Raw genomic sequence first — 15,400 nt, forward strand, 5'->3', positions numbered from 1 at the left:
TGATATATTCAGTTGATATGTTGAGAAGTGAAAATCTCTAGAAATGAATCTAAATGAAATGTGATAAAGTCTAAACAACCAAAAGGCCTGATCAGCTGCTTGTTGACAATTCAAGAGAAATAGCTTAATTTATGAAGTGACCCTACTGTAAGGAGGGTGGGAATGAACTCTCCCCTGGCATGTAGTGATGAAATCGGGGAAAATATCTCAGGAGAAGACTGTAAATGCATAGATGCACCTATTTTATGCAAAAAGCAACAGAGGGTCCTGTGGCACCTTTAAGACTAACAGAAGTATTAAGAGCATAAGCTTTCGTGGGTAAGAACCTCACTTCTTCAGATGCAAGTAATGGAAATCTCCAGAGGCAGGTATACATCGGTATGGAGATAACGAGGTTAGTTCAATCAGGGATGGTGAGGTGCTCTGCTAGCAGTTGAGGTGTGAACACCAAGGGAGGAGAAACTGCTTCTGTAGTTGGAAAGCCATTCACAGTTTTTGTTTAATCCTGATCTGATGGTGTCAAATTTGCAAATGAATTGGAGCTCAGCAGTTTCTCTTTGGAGTCTGGTCCTGAAGTTGTTTTGCTGTAAGATGGCTACCTTAACATCTCTTATTGTGTGGCCAGGAAGGTTGAAGTGTTCTCTTACAGGTTTTTGTATATTGCCATTCCTGATATCTGACTTGTGTCCATTTATCCTCTTGCGTAGTGACTGTCCAGTTTGGCCAATGTACATAGCAGAGGGGCATTGCTGGCATATGATGGCATATATAACATTGGTGGACGTGCAGGTGAATGAGCCGGTGATGTTGTAGCTGATCTGGTTAGGTCCTGTGATGGTGTGGCTGGTGTAGATATGTGGGCAGAGTTGGCATCGAGGTTTGTTGCATGGGTTAGTTCCTGAGTTAGAGTTGTTATGGTGCGGTGCGTGGTTGCTGGTGAGAATATGCTTAAGGTTGGTGGGTTGTCTGTGGGCGAGGACTGGCCTGCATCCCAAAGTCTGTGAAAGTGAGGGATCATTGTCCAGGATGGGTTGTAGATCACTGATGATGTGTTGGAGAGGTTTAAGCTGAGGACTGTAGGTGATGGCCAGTGGAGTTCTGTTAGTTTCTTTTTTGGGCCTGTCTTGTAGCAAGAGGCTTCTAGGTACACGTCTGGCTCTGTTGATACGTTTCTTTATTTCCTTGTGAGGGTATCGTAGTTTTGAGAATGCTTGGTGAAGATCTTGTATGTGTTGGTCTCTGTCTGAGGGGTTGGAGCAGATGCGATTGTACCTCGGTGCTTGGCTGTAGACGATGGATCGTGTGGTGTGACCGGGGTGGAAGCTGGAGGCATGAAGGTAGGCGTAGCAGTCGGTGGGTTTTCGGTATAGGGTGGTGTTAATGTGGCCATCGCTTATTTGTACGGTGGTGTCTAGGAAGTGGACCTCCCATGTAGATTGGTCCAGGCTGAGGTTGATGGTGGGGTGGAAGCTGTTGAAATCATGGTGGAATTCTTCCAGGGTCTCCTTCCCATGGGTCCAGATGATGAAGATGTCATCAATGTAGCGTAGGTAGGGAAGGGGCATGAGTGGACGAGAGCTGAGGAAGCGTTGTTCCAGGTCAGCCATAAAAATGTTGGCATATTGTGGGGCCATGCGGGTGCCCATAGCGGTGCCACTGGTCTGGAGGTATATATTGTCACCAAATTTGAAATAATTGTGCGTGAGGATAAAGTCACAGAGCTCAGCAATAAGTTGTGCTGTGTCATCATCAGGGATAGTGTTCCTGACAGCTTGTATTCCATCTGTGTGTGGGATGTTTGTGTAGAGAGCCTCTACATCCATGGTGGCTAGGATGGTGTTTTCTGGGAGGTCACCAATGCATTGTAGTTTTCTCAGGAAATCTGTGGTGTCACGGAGATAGCTGGGAGTGCTGGTGGCGTAGGGTCTGAGTATGGAGTCCACATATCCAGACAGTCCTTCAGTGAGAGTGCCAATGCCCGAGATAATGGGGCGTCCAGGATTTCCAGGTTTGTGGATCTTAGGGTACGTCTATACCCAGCCGCTAGTTCGGCGGCTGGCAATCGAACTTCTGGGTTCGACTTATCGCGTCTTGTCTGGACGCGATAAGTCGAACCCGGAAGTGCTCGCCGTTGACTGCGGTACTCCAGCTCGGCGAGAGGAGTACCGCGGAGTCGACGGGGGAGCCTGCCTGCCGCGTGTGGACCGAGGTAAGATCGAACTAAGGTACTTCGAACTTCAGCTACGTTATTCACGTAGCTGAAGTTGCGTACCTTAGTTCGATTTGGGGGGTTAGTGTAGACCAAGCCTTAGGTAGTAGATAGAATAACCCCGGTCGGGGCTCTAAGGGTATGTTGATTTGTTCCTGTGTTAGTGTAGGGAGTGTCCTGAGTAGATGGTGCAGTTTCTTAGTGTATTCCTCAGTGGGATCTGAGGAAAGTGTCCTGTAGAATTTGGTATTGGAGAGTTGTCTGGCAGTCTCCTTCTGGTAGTCAGACCTGTTCATGATGACAACAGCACCTCCTTTATCAGCCTCTTTGTTGATAATGTCAGGGTGGTTTCTGAGGCTGTGGATGGCATTGCGTTCTGCACGACTTAGGAACAGAACGCAATGCCATCCACAGCCTCAGAAACCACCCTGACATCGGTTACCTGATTTCTAGCCTACACACCTACAGCCTCAAAACTCACCTGACTCCTCCCTGCCCACATGGATGAGACGAGCCTCTAACTCCCACCGCCCCAACTATCAAGCCCTCCCTGCCTCATCAGACAGGAGTCGAGCACTTCCCACTGTCCAACCTGTCCTACCCCAAACCTCCATTTCCTCCTAATGCCAATTGGCTCTGTTCAGTGTGGGGGTTGAGAAGTTCTGTACATCTGGGGAAGGGAGAGATTACCGTCTCCTCATTAAGGGAAGGGTCGGGGAGGCGGAATCTATCTACATTTCTAATGTGCCTTTTAGTTACCCTCTGACTGTGAGTGCTGTGTGCTAACCATTAGACTAGGGTGGCGGAAGAGCTGTTTCTCCATATGGAATGTCAGCCTGGGAGTGGGAACCAGCACAATCATGGAACAAGGTAGCCTCTACTTAGTTAAATCTATGATTAGACATTGTTTACAGCCCCATCTCTGAATTTTGTCGTGTGACCGAGTGGAAGAAGTTAATTTCTGACCACCATTGGCCTGACATTATTAAGGATGCAAGAGTAAATATTGCAATGCACAGGAAAGACAGAAGTGTGGTCAGAGACCACTTCGCTTAACCACGAAATCTCCAATTACTTGAAATTCAAAAAAGACTCACACCAAAAGTAGAAACTAGATCAAATTACAAATGAAGAATATATAGAATTACATCCTATAATGTTGCTCATGAAAGGAGCTAGCTAATATTTTGGGTTTGGTTCCCAATTGTGGTGTCAAAAAATGACCTTGTCAGCAAACATAACCGGTGTGTGGGGGGATTCAAATTCTTGTGTCTATACACAGACATTGTAGAACAACTGTTTGTGGGGGACTTTTCCATACCCCTGTTTATCTGCATCCCCATCCGAGTAAGTAACAACAGGTTTCTCACCATCACATGTGATAAAGCTCGTTATGTCCCGGTCAGTAAACATCATATTGACACCCTCACCACTGAACTACAGACAGACCAGCACAGACACGTCTCATTTTGCTTTGAGAAGGTGGCCATCAAGCTGCACCTGCGCTCCCGGAGACGGCAGGGATTTTAAAAAGCAAAATACTACGGTGACCCTAAACTATTAAGGAGATGACCCCTCCCCCGAGCTACAGAAACTATTACAATGTGAGGTTGGATGTGCCCTTCCTGGATATCACAGAGCCCCTGTGATGTACTTTCCACATGCTAAAAGAGAGAGATTTTAATCACCATCGCTTTAGTTCATTGTGGGCTGAAGAATGCACTAAAACCAACAACACTTGTTCCAGATAGCTCCTACAGAGACCAGCATCAAGAAAAGCATCTACAGCCATTATGAATGCTGCTCCCCTTGATTTTCTTATAGCAGGGAATGGCGTAGATGATATGTATTTAAACAACATGCTACTGTACCTTTGTTGCGACATGGGTCCATCTTCTTTTATAAATCTTAAGCAGGGGGGCTGAGGGCCCCCTGGTGAATTTTTCTGTGGCCTCTATCTGCAGTCAGTATAATGTTACTTTGGGAGACCACCATGTAATCCAAAGCAATGACTGTTACCCTTAGAGGGTCTTTATCGAATCGGTGCTAAATTACAGAGGCAACACACTTACTACATTGTTTTCTGCAGGCCTGTGATACAAAGACATTCCCGGACAAGATGAAGTAATGGAGCTGGACGGTGAGAATTAAGTGTTTGCAAGACAGGCAAACCTGATGACCCAGAACAGGAAGACACAGCTGCTGGGTCATCTACATAGCAACCTATTTTTCATTTTAGCTGTAAAATCCCTCTTGGTAGCTGTTCTCTGCTTGCTTTACCTGTAAAAGGTTAAAAAAGTCCCCCAGGTAAGGAAAAGGGCACCTGACTAAAAGAGACAATGGGAAGACTAGAACTTTTTAAAATTGGGAAGGAAGCTTTCCCTTGGTGTGTGTGGTTGTCCTCCGGAGTGGGGGGTGACGCATAGCAAAGTCAGGGCTATGACCACGTTTAAGTCAGGTCTGAGAAATCATCAGATTGTACCTAGAATTACTGATTTTAACCCCCGCAGATATGTAAGTAATTTAGGAATGTTTAGAAAGACGCGATTAGTTTTATTTCTCTTTATTTTTTAAGGCTTGTGGACTCCTCTGTGCTAACCTCAGATGCTTTCGTTTGTTTGTAATCTTTAAGATGTACCCCCAAGAAAGTTATTTTCGGTGCTTAATATTTGGAATTGCTCTTTTAAAATCTTGCAAAAGCCTAAATTCCAAATGTATTTTCTTCCTTTTTTGTTTTTAATAAAATTTACCTTTTTTAAGAACAGGATTGGATTTTTGGTGTCCGAAGAGGTGTGTGCATGTTGTTTGATTAGCTAGTAGCAAGAGCTAATTTCCTTTGTTTTCTTTCTCAGCTCTTCCCCAGAGAGGGGGGGTGAAAGGGCTTGACAGTACCCCACCGGGAGGAATTCTCAAGTGTTCGTTCCTGGGTCCAAGGGGTTTTTGCATTTGGGTGGTGGCAGCAGTTACCAAGCCAAGGTCAGAGAAAAGCTGCAACCTTGGAGTTAAATACAAGCCTAGAGTGGCCAGTATTAATTTTTAGAATCCTTGCGGGCCCCCACCTTCTGCACTCGAAGTGACAGAGAGGGGAATCAGCCTTGACAAGTATGGATGTGAAAATAAAACTGATAAACAGTAATGACGCACTCTGCTTAATGGGTGATGCAATCAAAGGTTATAACCTGTGGATTATATCAGTAACCCATTTTTAAAAGAAAGTACGGGTGGCCCCGGCACTGTCTGTATCAGGTGGACAACACAACCAACTGGGTGAACATTGGCTCACCTTGTACCTGGAGAATTACCACAGAGAGTTATTTGTCTCATACGGACACAGCCTGAACGGCATGTTCTTTCCTAGAAGCAGCATGACATTTTTAAATAAAAATACTGCTGACATTATGTACCATGCTTGACAATTAGAAAAGCCCCATACTCCTATCTGTAGCTATCACTGTGTGTTTTCCTTCCATCACCGTAACAATGGTTTACCTTTGACAAGTTTTTAAAACTGTATTCTAATGACTTAGTGCAGTGTTTCCCAAACTTGGGATGCTGCTTGTGTAGGGAAAGCCCCAGGTGGGCCGGGCCGGTTTGTTTACCTGCCACATCCACAGGTTCAGCTAATCACGGCTCCCAGTGGCTGCGGTTCGCTGCTCCAGGCCAATGGGAGCTGCTGGAAACGGCGCGGGCCGAGGGACGTATTCCTCTAGGAATTTCCAAGATATTATCATGGTGCTTGTCTCTGATATACAGAGGGCTCCCCTGAACAAGTTAGCCTTGCTGTTCCTTGAAAGGACATGGATACAGTCCTCCAATCAATAATAGGCCCACAAGCAGTAATGCTTCAAAAACAGAAATAATATTTCTTTAGAAATGAGTGGGAGGAGTTTTTAGAGGGGGTCACATGCCACCTCTTGCTCCAGGTTACATGTCAATCTCTGCCCCAGGACTTGCCCTAATTGGTCAAACTCCTCTTGGGGCAGGCCTATGGGTCACCCAACAGGCTAGAGGTAGGCACAGTATCCAGGTTTCCTATGTCCTAGTCCTGTGCTCTTCCCTGGTCATACATTAACCCCTTTTCTCACACAATGCCTTTTCCCAGTAAAGACAAGTCCCTCTAGGTCTGGTCCCTGAAACGTTCACCATAGGGGCTGTGAGGAAGACGTGGGCTCAGGGCAGGAGGAAAGGGCACTGAGAGAAGGAGCTGGTTTGTGGAGAAAAGATTGAAGTAACTTCAGGGGCACCATTTCAGACTGTGGTGTGCGGAATATTAATCATGACTCCTGGGGCTACTTAGGCACCTGAAAACTCTAGATTTTGTATATAAGGTGGTGGGCCTACAACCAAAAAATATAGCGGGGGGTAGGTCAGCTCAAAACGTTCGAAAACTGCTGAGGATACAGGCAGGGGGTAACTAGCGGCTGTGCGCAGGTATGGAGGTAGCTCAGGTTCCAGGTGGGGGTGTACTTCAGGGGCCAGGTAGGAGGTTGCTAGGGGCTGTGTTCCTGGAGAGGTGTAGCTCAAAGTGCAGGCAGGAGGTATATAGGGTTCGACAGAGGTGTAACTCAGGATGCAGGGAGGGGCTGTGTCCAAGGAGGTGCTGCTACTGAGGGCTCAGCCATGCCCTCAGTCCTAGTTGGCACAGTGGGTTCAGCTCTGCGGACCAGTGGCCGGGGTGAGGTGCTTGTGCTGCCAACCCACTTCCACAATGGGCAGGTGGAAGGGAACACCCCGATACCAGCCCCCACCCCATTCTATGCAACATATCAGCAGGTGAGGAGCGATGCCAGCGGTGGCCCCATAGTGGGGGTCAGGGCAGCATGGCTGCAAACAACAGCGGAGAAGGGCAGAGAAGGTGGGGAGAGAAAGGGCAGCATCTTCCCTTCTGCTGCACACTTCACACAAATCTGGTAGAAAACTAGCCGGGGTTGGGGGAAGGCCTTTCCTAAATGGTGCCACCGGGGTAACAATCTTTTGTGCTGCAAAGATATGCAAAGCAGCTGTGAGCTCGATTGTTTCTCCCTCTCCATGGGAGGACCCCATGTGGCTGCCTCAGTTACACCCTCACTTGCAAATTTGCTCAGGTTTCTATAAGCCTGGGTCTTTGGGATTTGTAATACCCTTCGGGCTATTGCATGGGAGCCTGCTGCACAGAGCAAGGTCTGGACACTCAGGCACAAGAGAAGGGACCTCATGATGGGGAGGTTTGGGAGGCGAGGGGAGCAGAGAGAGGGTCGACAGGCCGTGGAGCATTGATGTGGGCGTTACACACCGTGCAGCCAAACTGGGACTGAACCCCACTCCTCTGACAACAACACAATCCAAACGGCTTTGTCAAAGGACCAAGGAAAAGGTCACGACTTATCCATGTGAGCTCACTGAAACCTATAAATATGTATGTCCGCTGGCCTAAGAACACCCCTGGGTGGATTTTGCATATGGCAGTGACCGTTTCTTTTATTTATATGTAGTTAAGATAACAGAAGGAAGGGATTGTTATGGAAAAGAAATAGCAAAACAGCCCCTGTGTGGAATCAAAATACTCACAGGCATGTTTGCAATACACCACAACCAGCAGCTACTTTTATTAAAAGGAGAAGAACAAGCTATTGCCGGGGTGGGGGGGGGGACGGGACACAAGGGCTCCCTTGTGGATTTTTTCCAGCTTGCGAGATTCTTTGCAGCCCAGATGAAAAGCATCCAAGGATTTTAGAAGCAAGACGTCGTCTGCCAGATTCCGAGAGATCCTGCATTGAAAATCTCTGCTGCCATCACTCACTCTCTTTACTGAAAAAATGGAAGAAACTCTCACATTCTATGTTTATAGCCATTAAAACAAGGACAATGTAACGTAACATTTCAAATTCAAGGTACAGCAGGAACTTCCCCATCATTTAATAGTGTGTGCAGATGTAACTCCAACAGAACTTGCTTGACATCGGTCGGGATTGAACCTGTAGCCTTGGGAGTTTATTGCATGAGCTTCTACAGTATGAGCTAAAAGCCAACTTCCTCTTTTTTAAGGTTGTAGAACAGATTCAGTCTATTTATAATATTTAAACATGTGTACTGGCTGGCTTCTGAAGTAAATATGCTGGACTTCTGAAGATGGCTCTCCCCTCCCTCTGTCCCTAACTCTCTAGTAAAGGAGTCACATTCTGATTTCCTTACAAAACTCCTTCCTATTAACATTCTACACAGTTTAAGTGACAACCAAAAAAAATAAATGAATAAAGTCGCTGGGTGATTAGCTAAAACTAAAACAATAAATATTTAATTAGAGGATAAATAAGTGATTCTTAAAGAATGCCTGGACTATTCTGTCTTCCAGCTCACGTAAGCCTAATAGCTTGACCCTATTCAGATGGTACTTCCCTATCTGATGATAATCTGTGTACATATTCAGGTTTCAGAGTAGCAGCCGTGTTAGTCTGTATGCGCAAAAAGAACAGGAGTACTTGTGGCACCTTAGAGACTAACACATTTATTTCAGCATAAGCTTTCGTGGGCTACAGCTCACTTCTTCAGATGCATAGAATAGAACACACAGACAGAAGATATTTATACATACAGAGAACATGAAAAGGTGGATTCGATTATCACTTCAAAGGGTTTTTTTCTCCCTACTGCTGATAGCTCATCTTAACTGATTGGCCTCTTACAGTTGGTATGGGTACTTCCACCTTTTCATGTTCTCTGTATGTTCTATGTAGATCAGGAGTATGAAAAATACACACCCCTGAGTGACACAATGAAACCGACCTAACCCCTGGTGAAGACAGCGCTAGGTTGATGGGTGCATTCTCCCATTGACGCACCTACCACCTCTCGGGGAGCTGCAGCGCCTACACAGATGGGAGAACCCCTCCCGTCGGTGCAGGTAACGTCTTCACTGAAGCGCTTTGGCTCAGCTGCAGCGGTGTTGCTGTGCCACTGTGGCAGTTTGGGTGTAGAGAAGAAGCCCAAACTGTCTGGGAAAACCTCTCACCCCTCCCAACTTCCTCTCTCAGTCCTGTCCCTGCTGTGACATTAATTTGAGCATGCTGGGCACCTTGTACAAGACTAAGGGGAGATCCAGCAGTTAACAATAAGAACACACATAGAATTGGCTACAGACAAGCAATGAGACCAAGTTAACTTAACTGTAGGAAACATGTTTAAACCAGTACAAAGAAATTCTGAGCAATGCTAGCATTGAAGTCACTAAGGTTTGTAATTGCTCTGGAATTCTAAGAGGAGAAATGCAAAGGCACCGAGTATGTAGTGAGCTACCATAAAGACTAAAAGTAGCATCAATCTTTCAAGGCACTAGTGCTTATTGAATTGTATTGCAGAGTGAGCATATCTGATAATATACATGCGTGACCCACTGGTCAGTGTGTGTTATGAATTACTCTCGGTGGAGGCTGTGAGTCGGTTACAGGCTCCATCTAGAGCCTGGAGCTTTTGTTCAACCTGAAGGCACTTGAGCATTTATCTCTGGAGGGTTCTGGTTCAAACCACAGAGTACTGGTCCCAGAAGGCATGACAGCCTTTGTGCTCAAAAGTGCCTCTTTCCCACAAAAACCCACAGGAGCAATGTTATCATCAACATGGCTCCCCATGATTGCAGCAGGAGGACCCAGATGTTCTTTAACACAGGTGCAAGAATGCAGCAAAGCACCTGGTTGTCTGAAATCCTCATATGTTCATCACTGTTTTCATTTCCAGTTTTTCACACTGTGTCATTCTGGATGGACTGTGCAGTGAGGTTCAGGTCACAACTAATTGTTCCTCCATTTTTGAGGGGAATGATTTAAAAATACCTTTTTCTCTATGGGAAAAATCATGATTATAACCATACTGTGTGGGTGCAGCTTACCTTCTCATCCTCAGACTTGGCCAGTGTGTCCGTTTCTCCTGTTGGGTTGGTGGTTTAGCGCCCCTACCTCTCCCCCCCCGCCGCCCTCCCCACCCACACTGAACCAAAATCTCCCCCACCTGGGGCAAAATAACATTACAAATAAAAACACAAAACCCTCTGGGCTAGAGATGCTTCCTCGGGAGCTGAGTGACCATTTCTTCCCCTCGGCTGCTTCCACGTAGGGCTCCCAAATTCTCCTCTGCTCAGCTCGTCTCTAAGCTGATCTCAGTTTGCTTTTACAGGCTTCACTTTTAAGCCATTTCTTTTTGTTAACTCAACCTCCCTGCTCTCTTTCTTGCCAGAGAGACTCACAGCAGGTCCTGCCAACTCCCCTCAGTCCGAGTACAGGAGGCCTTTCAAATTGAGAAATGATATCCACAAAGGAGACCTTTCCAGAAAAGGACAAGTATGTAAGAAGAAGGCATTATAATGGAATGAGACTGACAGCTTTCATTATGCTGAATGCTACCAAGAAAATTCCATGCTTCAATGTGTCCTCGGGTAGTTATTGAAATTAGGATCCTTCTGTCAATGACTGAAAGGGTGACATTGAAAAGCTTAAAAGTATAAGTGTCAATCAGAAGCTGTGTTGCTGGTTATTCTAATTTTCTGTGACAGATTTGATCATTTTATACTGGGATACGACATACACACCCTTAAACATAGCTCCAAACTTGTACATGTTTCTTTTTGGTAAATTAAGCATTACTGTTGTAAAGAGCAGCCATTTTGGTCTCATAAGTGCTGCACAATGATACAAAGGAGACGCATCCCCCATACTCTCGCCTGGGAAATATACTTTAGTCCTTCCCCGTTGTTTTCCATATTCCTAAATGAAACAATGATGTAAATGGATGCCAGACTGGCCACAGACATTGTCTGTATGATGCCATGTTGACAAGCCAGAGGGGCTTCAAAATGGGTGGTGGAGAGTAATTGCAATACATGAGCAATACATGGCTCACACGTAGCACTGAGCACTGTGGAGACTCTGGGCTGCTCTGGGTTGTGGACAGACCATAGGCAGCCTGAGTAAAGCAGCTATACGATTACTCTCACTCGAACATGGAAACCCCAGACAGTCCAGAATCAGGCAGCACAGAATTTTCCTTTGTCCCATGTCAGGGTTGTGCCATGTGCTCTGAGCCTCCAAGGTCACTAAACAACAGCTATAGAAATTAGAGACACAAATATTCTGTTTACACAGTAATGTCTCCCTTGTGGCATGCTGAACTTACCCTTCTCCTTTTACAGCAATTCTGCGCAAAACCGCAGATTCCAATCCATGTCAAACGGGGGTAACATGTATGGCGGCAGAAGCCCCCAGCACGATGACAAGCAAAGGAGTTACTGATGCCCTGGGTGAATCCTGCACAAAGAAAAAGTGTCTTCATTTTCATTCACATATAACTGTAAACAAGGGCTGTATTGCAGCATGACGGGCATTTCCCATTAGGTGAATTTCCAATTCACTGGGACTAGGCCAAGTCAACCCAATTATCTTCCTGTGCCTGTGCCCAGTCAAAGGCTGCTCCTAAGAAATGAGCAGAGTGAGTTAATTCAGGAGATCTGCTGGCTTCCTGGCTGCAGGCTTCCGAACTGTAGCACTGAGCATGGGAGTCCTTCCCAGCCCCACACCTGTACAGGATGGAAAGCAGGCAGCTGTCTGCATCACCAACTTCTAAGAGTGGGGCAGTGGTTTTGCTGCCGTGGTTTTGACTCTTTCTGATTCCAAACACTGATGTACTAGGCAGTATCTAAATGCTGATTGGCTGAGCAGGGTTGAACCAGCTCAGCACTGGGTTGGGTGGCTGGTACTTGTGGAAAGAGAAGGGTTTAAACAAGTCCCTGCAGTCAGAATGCCTGATTGTCAGTGAGACTCGGCACAGACATTCTTGTGAAGACTCAGCACTTGGCAATACTGACTCAATGACCAATTACCAGTCTTAGACATTCCAGACAGGCTTGTCCTTCTGATCATGTGGCCAAAATGTCCTTTAGGATATTAATATTAGAGGATTTTAAACTAGATTTTAGCTGTGCTTTCCTTAAAGTATCCACTGTGACATTCCCCAGGGTAGAGTCTGGATCTCTGAACAGCCGTATTCCCTCAGGTCTCCAACCTGCAGTGCCTCCTACACTGCTCCGCTGTGAAAGCAACCACTTCTGGTCCTGCTCATGCACAGCCCCTAGCATGTAAAGTCACTCCCAGCTGAATTAGAGGAAAACTTCCAGCAAGACTCTCCTGAATTATCCTGCAGAGCAACACCAGCCAATTCCCTGTGCCAGCCTCGTCCCCCAGTAATGTGCATCTTGTACTGATCAGTTCCCGCCTGGGCAATACAAGCTCATAGAAAGTCTGTCATTTCATCAAAGGAAAAGGATATGAACAGAGCCTGTTATCTCAAGTGAAGGTTCCCAAACTCTTCAATCCAAACACTTGAATCCCCTAGAACAAAGGGTATTTTCATTGGGTTAGGCCAGAGGAGGAGGACATAAGCTGAAAATGTCCAGTCTTTTTAATCTCCCCTCGTATGGAAGCTGTTCCATACCCTTAATAATTTTAGTTGCCATTGTCTGTCACTTTTCCAATACTAATATATCTTTTTTGAGATGGGGCAACCACATCTGCACACAACATTCAGCATCTGCACACAACATTTAATTACCATGGATTTATAAAGTAGCATCATATTTTCGGTCTTATTACCTATCCCTTTCCTAATGGTTCCTAACATTCTTTTACTATTTTCTGTTAGTGCCGCTGTGCGTTGAACAGATGTTTTCAGGGAACTCTCCACAATGATTCCAAAAGCTCTTTTTTGAGTAGTAACAGCTAATTTAGACCCAATCTTTTTTGACGTATAGTTCGGATTATGTTTTCCAAAGTGCATTATTTTGCATTTATCAACATTGACTTTCGTCTGCCATTTTGTTGCCCAGTCACCCAGATTTATGAGATTCCTTTGTAACTCTACACACTCTGCTTTGGACTTCACTATCTTTGAGTAATTTTGTATCATCTACTGTTTACCCCCTTTTCCTGATCACTTATGAATATTTTGAACAGTACTGGTCCCAGTACTGACAGATGGGGGACACCACTATTTACCTCTCTCCATTCTGAAAACTGACCATTTATTCTTACCCTTTGTTTCCTATCTTTCAGCCAGTTACCAGTCCATGAGAGCACAATCCCTCTTATCCCAGGAATGCTTATTTTGCTTCAGAGCTTTTGGTGAGGGACCTTGTCAAAGGCTTTCTGAAAGTCTAATTACACTATATCCACTGGATCACCCTTGTCCACGTTTGTTTACCCCCTCAAAGAATTCTAGTAGATTGGTGAGTCATGATTTCCCTTTCCAAAAACCATGTTGGCTCTTCCCCAGCTCATCCTATTCATCTATGTGTCTGATAATTCTGTTTTTTACTATAGTTTCAACCAGTTTTCCTGGTACTGAAGGACGTTTGTGATCATCTATTCTGAAGGGACTACCCCAAAATATTTCTTAGAGGCTATCTTCTAGGAAAACCCTCCCCCAATATTTCTTGATTTAAAAACTTTCCAGGATGGAGAATACATTGGTAAATTGTTCCAATTGTTAATTACTTTCACTGTTAACAATTTACATCTCGTTTCCAGACTGCATTTGTTTAGCTTCAACTTCCAAGCACTAGATCACAAAATACCTTTATTTTCTTGATTGAAGAGCCCATTATTAAATAGTTTTCATCATACATGTACTTAGAAATTGCGATCAAGTCACCCCTTAACATTCTCTTTGTTAAGATAAAGAGATTGAATTTTCTGAGTCTATCACTATAAGGCATGTTTTCTAATCCTTTCATCATTCCTGTGGCTTTTCCCTGAACCCTCTGCAACTGATCAACATTCTTCCTGAAGTGTGGACACCAGAACTGGAAACAGTACTCAAGATGTGGTCACATCTGGAGGTGCGAAATAGAGAGGTAAAATGATCTCTCTAATCCTACTCAAGATTTCCCTCTTTCTGCATCCAAGTTATGTATTAACCCTTTTAGAAACTTTCAGCTGATTACCAATCCACAACCCCCAAATCTTTTTTCAGTGTCACTGCTTCCCAGGATGGAGTCCCTCATCCTATAACTGTGGCCAACCTTCTTTGTTCCTAGATCCATACATTTAGATTTAGCTGTATGATTGTTAACTTGTTCCCAGGTTACCAAGTGATCCAAATCCCTCTCTATGAGTGCCCTGTCCCTTAATTTTTGTCACCTGATAACTTTATAGGTGATGATTGCATGGTTTTTTTTTTTTCAGGTCTTTTATAAAAAGTTTAACTAGTGTCGTAGGACTCCACTAGGTAGAATGTTGGTGATAGTATTATAGGTCATAGTTCAGCCAATCTGACTGGATCTTAATAGGAATATTAAAGACACCTTTCTTACCACAGGACTATTCTGCAGTGAAATTTGAAGTATCTGCTGAAAACCACACAACTCTTTTGAAAAAAAAGCTGAAAAAATTATTATACACAATTTTTAGAAATCTTAATACAGACTCACCATTGTCCTTCTATATTCTCCCTTCATTTCATTAAGTTCTTACCTGGAGAGCTTTGCAGAACCAGGAAAAAGACAGCAAAGAGCAGGTAGAGAATCTTCATGGCTGAAGTTTGACTGGGAGCTCAGTGTTGCTGGAGAGAAGACACTGCAAGATAGAGAGGAGATGGAGAGTCTCTATTTATGGGCTACCGGTGATTGTGAAATACTGATCTATTGAAATCTTTTTTGAAGCATGTGACATTTACTAAATTTGTGCTGCAATCTGTTGATAATCATCATCATAATTATAATTTATACAAGTATCAGAGGGGTAGCCGTGTTAGTCTGGATCTGTAAAAAGCAACAGAGAGTCCTGTGGCACCTTTAAGACTAACAGATATATTGGAGCATCCGACGAAGTGGGCATTCACACACGAAAGTTTATGCTCCAATACATCTGTTAGTCTTAAAGGTGCCACAGGACTCTCTGTTATAATTTATACAGCGTCATAAACATTCTGGAGAATTTCAGGGAAACACAGTAGTCAACTTACTGCCTTGTGGAAGTAACCATATGAGTATTTACAACTAGCAAATATCTACTGCCTGATCGAAAGCTCTCTGAAAAAATGGAAAGCCTCCTATTAAATTGAAATGAGGGTCCTTTCACAGAGAAGAGTTTCAGAACACAACTATACCTTGGAAGCATTTATAGTAGGGCATGTGCATATTGTTTTGTACAATATTTAATCAATATATTACTT

General features: G+C 44.6%; 1 long non-coding RNA gene across 1 annotated transcript; it reads right to left on the reverse strand.

The window, feature by feature from the left end:
• Positions 1-7,795: 7,795 nt before the first annotated feature.
• LOC135982152 (uncharacterized) lies at positions 7,796-14,801 on the reverse strand. The gene is made up of 3 exons (XR_010599342.1): positions 14,701-14,801; positions 11,351-11,481; positions 7,796-7,996 (listed from the first exon to the last, which is right to left on the reverse strand). It is a non-coding gene; the product is annotated as an uncharacterized LOC135982152 (long non-coding RNA).
• Between the last annotated feature and the right edge of the window lie 599 nt (positions 14,802-15,400).

This window comes from Chrysemys picta, chromosome 3 (genome assembly GCF_011386835.1).
Source record: "Chrysemys picta bellii isolate R12L10 chromosome 3, ASM1138683v2, whole genome shotgun sequence".
In the NCBI taxonomy this organism is placed as follows: Eukaryota; Metazoa; Chordata; order Testudines; family Emydidae; genus Chrysemys; species Chrysemys picta.